Here is a 6,196-nt window from a genome sequence, read left to right on the forward strand (position 1 = left end):
GACCAATCTCCAACATGACAACTAAAACTGTCACGATTCAGTTTTTTGTCAACTTTAGATTTGGTTTGGTTATTTGGGATGCTGATTCAGAAAACTGCATTGGAAAGACACCAGCTCAGGTTTCTGATACAGAACATATGCCGTCCAGTAGTCACCATCCGCTCATGCACAGAAAACCATCTATATAAACAAAAATGTAATGTTTGTTTGTGGGATTAACATAACTCAAAACCACTGGACGAATTGCCACCAAATTTGGACACAATACACCTACTACCCCAAGGAGTGACCATTACTCAAAAAGCATGGATTTTGTCATTTAGGATTTGTAGTTGCTGGGATTTACAGTTCACCTCCAGTCAAAGAGCATTCTGAACCCCACCAATGATTGAATTAAACCAAACTTGGCATATAGGACTCCCACAACCAACAGAAAATTCTGGAAGTGTTTGGTGGGCATAGACCTTGAGTTTGGGAGTTTTAGTTCACCTACATTCAGAAAGCACTGTGGACTCAAACAATGAAGGATCTAGACCAAACTTGCCATGAATACTCCATATGGCCAAATGTGAACACTGGCGGAGTTTGGGGGAAATAGACCTTGACATTTGGGAGTTGTCATTGCTGGGATTTATAGTTCACCTACAGTCAAAGAGCATTCAGAACCCCACCAACGATAGAACTGGGCCAAACCTCCCACACAGAACCCGCACAACCAACAGAAAATACTGTATTTTCTTGTGGTCTTTGGCAACCTCTCTGACACCCCCTCATGACCTCCCCTCAGGGGCCCTGACCCCCAGATTGAGAAATGCTGCCTAAAGGCCATCCAGTCCACCTCCCTTCACCAGATAGGCCAGATGCACAGAATAAAAAACAGGGGGCATATGGCGGGATAGGAAATTGAAGAGAATTATTGAAAGACACACTCCATAATAGTGTGTCTTTTAGAAGAACATATTATACATTATATCAAGCAAAATGGTTGTTTCCAGCTATGTACTAATGCATTTCATATTCCTTGGAACATATGCATGTGTGTGTATTTCTATACATGCACACACACACACACACACACACACACACATCCCTTTTTATGGCTTAGAAGTAGTCTTGATAGAATAAAACTTATCATCACCGATGGGATCATTGGTAAATGCCTGGACCCAGCAAAGCAAGCAGGGAGGCAGCCTGCTCAGGTGAGGCAGTCCACTTGGACTCCCACTTTCCCCATAGTTCTATTTATGTGATGTATGCTACTGCAGTTGCTGATAATGAAATATATTGCATCATTTGGCAGGTTGAGCAGGGAGTAAACAACCCATAATGGTAAGAGGACAGAGTTGTATGAGTTATATGGGCTGTGCCATGCTTCTTTAAGGCAGTCTGCTGCTCTCAGAGGCAGTGGAAGGCATTGCCTTGCACCTGCTGATGTAATTGTCTATTCTGTGTATTGTCTATTCTGTCTGCCTGTGTATTGTCTATACAACCACCAGTGAGATCAAAACTAAATATGAAGGAGAATGGATATTCCCTCTGAGGACGGGATTTCTTCAGAGGTGCCAGTCTCAGAAGCATCATTGCAAAGAAAACATCTCTTTATTTCCCAAAGACCAATTGAAAGACAAAACATTCTAAATATGAGATATATAAGTGAGAAAAAGTATGTGCTAGGACAAATAGACATCTTCCACATCTGACCAAAAACTGATTCATAACCCTTTTGGTACTAATGTTGGAGAGTGGTCCCTGGCCAAAGCAGTCCCTGGTCAAAGTTGTCCCTGGTCAAGTGGTCCCTGGTCAAAAAAAGGTTGGGAACCACTGTTCTAAAATATGATAGTCATATTGTTAAAGCGATAAACCCAGAGCAACAGTGAAAGGAAGCTTTTAAGCTTTCATCCCTAGGCCTCCCAGCCTCCATTACATCACCCATCTATGCAACCATTCAAACTAACTCAGTGCCTTAGGTGTGGTGGAGATATTTATCCTATCATCACTGTTGAAGCAGGATCCAGTTGTCTGTCCCACTAGCTTCTGTGTGTGAAGTGGATTGTCTATAATATGCACTGTGCCTCAGGCTTTGCTTTGAATATGCTACCAGTCTAACAGGTGACTTTGGCACAGAGAAGTGGAGGAGAGGTGTCTTCTTGCCTTTTAAATTAGACAGTGGAACAGACTGGCCCTGGAGGGGGGTATGAGTAGTAAAACTGCAGGGAAAAATGTTTGCAAAAAAAGGGGGTCATGAAATGTGCTTAGGCGTGGACAGCATTCTCAGGCAGAAACAAAGATAGGTCATATTTGTCAATACCCTGAAAGGATCTCCTTGCAGCTATCTTACAGACTTACAAGGATTAAGGGAGGTCATCCTCCAAGGATAATAGTTTCTGACAAAATCTTGACCCCAGGAAAAAATCTCTCAAGAGTCTGACATCCAGTGAAAGATGACACAGCTGGTAAATCACCAGCAACTACAAGATCTGTCAACCGAAAGGCTGCAAGTTTGAAGCCCTGGGTCAGCATGAGCTGATGTCAGCCCTGCTCACTGTTTACCTAAGCAGTTGAAAACAGCTGTAGCTGTAATTAGATAAATTAGGTATCTCTAAAAGCAGGGGAGGTGTTTTATGATGCCATAAAGAAAGAAGATCAGAAAATGCTGGGTGACCAAAAGGAAGGAGGAAGTCCTGATGTCTCTTCGTCATAGAGGATGGAGCGACAGCACCCCCTGTGGCTGGACTTGAGCCCAAAATTCCATGGCACCAAAACAGCTTGATACTGAGTCAAAACAACACACCTCTTTCTGTTCTGTCTGTGTATTGTCTATACAAAGCGGCATTGAATGTTTGCCTGTATGTGTACTGTGGTCCGTCCTGAGTCCCCTCCGGGGTGAGAGGGGCGAAATATAAATGAAGTGTTATTATTTGAAACACAACAAGATGAGTCCACAGCAAATAAGATCACTCTGCTGGCTGTTGCATTGGATCATACGTCGGACACTTCCCAAGTGTCTAGGACTGTGTGATGTATTGGTGAATAATGCATGCAGATCCCAGTAAGGTGGCCTTCTGCAGCTGGCAGACGGTAATTTTGTCAGTGCCAATTGTGTTTAAGTGCAGGCCAAGGTCTTTAGGCACTGCACCCAGTGTGCCAATCATCACTGGGACCACCTTTACTGGTTTGTCGCAGAGTCTATTATTATTATTATTATTATTATTATTATTATTATTTGTCCTAGCCCTTGCTTTCTGACAAGGAGTGTATTTTGCCCAAGTGTCACTCTTTGTCTCCTAGAGCAACCACCTCATGTGTCCAAACAAAGTATTTTCCAGAGGAGCTATAGAGAGCTGTCAGGGAAAGAGCTAAGGCATTCAGAGGGAAAGTCCAGGAGGAGATGCGGATGTTTGCTGTCACTCCAAGGATAGATGGGGAAAAGTAGTCATCTCTCAGATTGGCTGGGCGAGAGAGAAGCAAGGTAACCAGCCCAAGCTCCAGGCTACTCTCCCATTCCTTCCCAGAACCAGTCCTGACAGAAGCAGTACTTCATCACGCTGGCAGTTGGAAAGAGTGACAGAAATTGTGGATGTGGAAGGAAACCCAAAGGAGCTGCTGTTGCTGGAGCTAGACAGGTTTGAGAAACCAGCTACTATCCCAACCGGCAACTCTTCCCATTTGTAGTATTGAGACATGTGATATGAAGCTCTGAGAAGGACTGAAGAAGGGAGAACAGGAGAGAAAATAGAAAACTTCTGCTTCAAAGGTGGAGTTGAAAGAACCATCTTAACAAAACACTGGGCTAGAGGCAGTTTGCAATATGTTGATTCATTTTTGGAGGGTGATCTGACTGGAACAGCAACCTCAGGATTTTGCAACAAAGGGAGGGGTTAGCATGGGTGCCCTACTGGTGCCATCCTGGATGAAGGATTTCTTGAGACGTGAGATGTTTGCTGACATGCCACCCTGGACTACTTCATGATTTTTGTGTAACTTTTCAGCTGAACTGGGAAAGCAAAATGAAGTAAACCATACCCTGCTGGTCTGTTTTCAATTCCGTCTCCATCTGGCAACACTTTGGGGACAAGCTGGATCTCGGGAGGCCTTGCTTTGATGTAACACCTGAGATAGGATCATTCCTCAGAAAAAGGCAATAGAACTATGGGGTGAGGAGGCCCTGAAGCTGTAAAGCTGTCATCAACTGCTAAATACCAAACAATAGTTGTGCCTTTGGCTGGTACAGCAGTAGCCAGACTCCATCCCAGTGATGTGATTGTCAGCAGAAACCATGGATAATGGGTCTGTGCCCGGTGAGTCTCTGCTAAACCAGATGAGCCAGGACAGAGGATGGAGTCATAGAATCAGAGAATCATAGAGTTGGAAGAGACCTCATGGGCCATCCAGTCCAACCCCCTGCCAAGAAGCAGGAAAATTGCATTCAAAGCACCCCCAACAGATGGCCATCCAGCCTCTGTTTAAAAGCCTCCAAAGAAGGAGCCTCCACCACACTCCAGGGCAGAGAGTTCCACTGCTGAACAGCTCTCACAATCAGGAAGTTCTTCCTAATGTTCAGATGGAATCTCCTTTCTTGTAGTTTGAGTACTCCAGGGTTGAAGGCCTCCTCTGATTGGCTGAGAAGTTAGCCGGCTAGGATCCGTGCCGTTATTGGCCAGGGGTATCTTCTATGTCACAGGCAAGAAAAGGGGTTCCTCCAAGCAAGAAGACAAACAGATGCTTATTGATAGGTTTAAAGGTTCAGTCCATTGTGGGATGACCCCATGGAGGGTGTGAAACAGAGGAGTATGATGGCATGGCTATGCAGATGCAAGGCAGGGAAAGTGACATTGCAGTGCGAAGGCAGCAAGTGAGTCACCGGAAGAGAGCTTGGGAGATGCCTTCCTCATAGCCCAAGAGGTGGGACTCAACACTTGCAAGCCAAGGGATAAACTTTTCCCTAGTTTTGCTGTGTGTTACATTTTTTGCATAGTAGGAATAAAACAACTTTACTAAAATGATGAAGGACATCTCTGTGTGTTCATCCATACCTGAATATTCATACACACAGAGGGAGGTCTAAGCTGATACATTCTCAGGTCTGATGATAGAAGCCCTTGGTAGTGCAATGGGTTAAACCTTGGTGCTGGCAGGACTATTGAGCAACAGGTCAGCGGTTCGAATCCAGGGAAAGTGGGTTGAGCTCCCTCTGTCAGCTCCAGCTCTCCATATGGGGACATGAGAAAGATCTCCCACAAGGATGGTAAGAAATCAAACATCACCCTTTACCCAATTTACCTGTCCAAACGCATCTCCCCTATGAACCATCGTGATTAAGATCCTCTGGGGAGGCCTTGCTCTCTGTCCCGCCATTGTCACAGGCGCGATTGGTGGGGAGGAGAGACAGGGCCTCTCGGTGATTGCCCCCCAGCTATGGAACTCCCTTCCTGATGAGATCAGATCGGCCCCCTCCTTCCTGTCCTGCAGGAGGAAGGTAAAGACTTGGCTGTGGGACCAAGCTTTCAGGACAATGCAATAAAGCAGCGATAGGAAACCTTACTAGGCCAATTAGATTTTACACAGATGACCAAGATGGTTTTAAACAGTGTATTTTAATATTGAGATAAATGTTTTTAATGTTTAGGTATGCATGTAATGAATTCTTGTCCCGGCATTGAATGTTTGCCATATATATGCTGTGCTCCTCCGAGTCCCCTTCGGGGTGAGAAGGAATATAAATGTTTTAAATAAATAAGCAACGTCCTTGCAGATGGCCAATTCTTTCACACCAGAAGCGACTTGCAGTTTCTTAAGTCACTCCGACACACACACAAACACACACAAAAGGTCTGATGATCTTTTGAATACGACTGGCCATCTTTTGCCTTCACTGTGAAACAAAACCAGTTCCCGTTAGAAGACAGGAGACAGTTGTCTACCACTGGTTTATTTGTTTTTCTTATTTATGTAAGGGAAATTGCTTCCCCCTAAAAAAAAAAAAACCCTGCTGAAAATACTCAGGCATTGGGTCAACCGAGATGGGTTTTGATGTCACAGTCACTGATCAGACTGGAAATGGTCCGTGATCTTCCATAGCAGGTATACCACGCATCCAATACCACACATCCTAACAGAAGCAAGAACCAATTGTGCATAAAAAGCCCTTTTATGAATAAGGAAGCAAAGTGTATAATACAGAAATATGCATATATGA

The sequence above is a fragment of the Anolis sagrei genome, chromosome 2 (assembly GCF_037176765.1).
Source record: "Anolis sagrei isolate rAnoSag1 chromosome 2, rAnoSag1.mat, whole genome shotgun sequence".
In the NCBI taxonomy this organism is placed as follows: Eukaryota; Metazoa; Chordata; class Lepidosauria; order Squamata; family Dactyloidae; genus Anolis; species Anolis sagrei.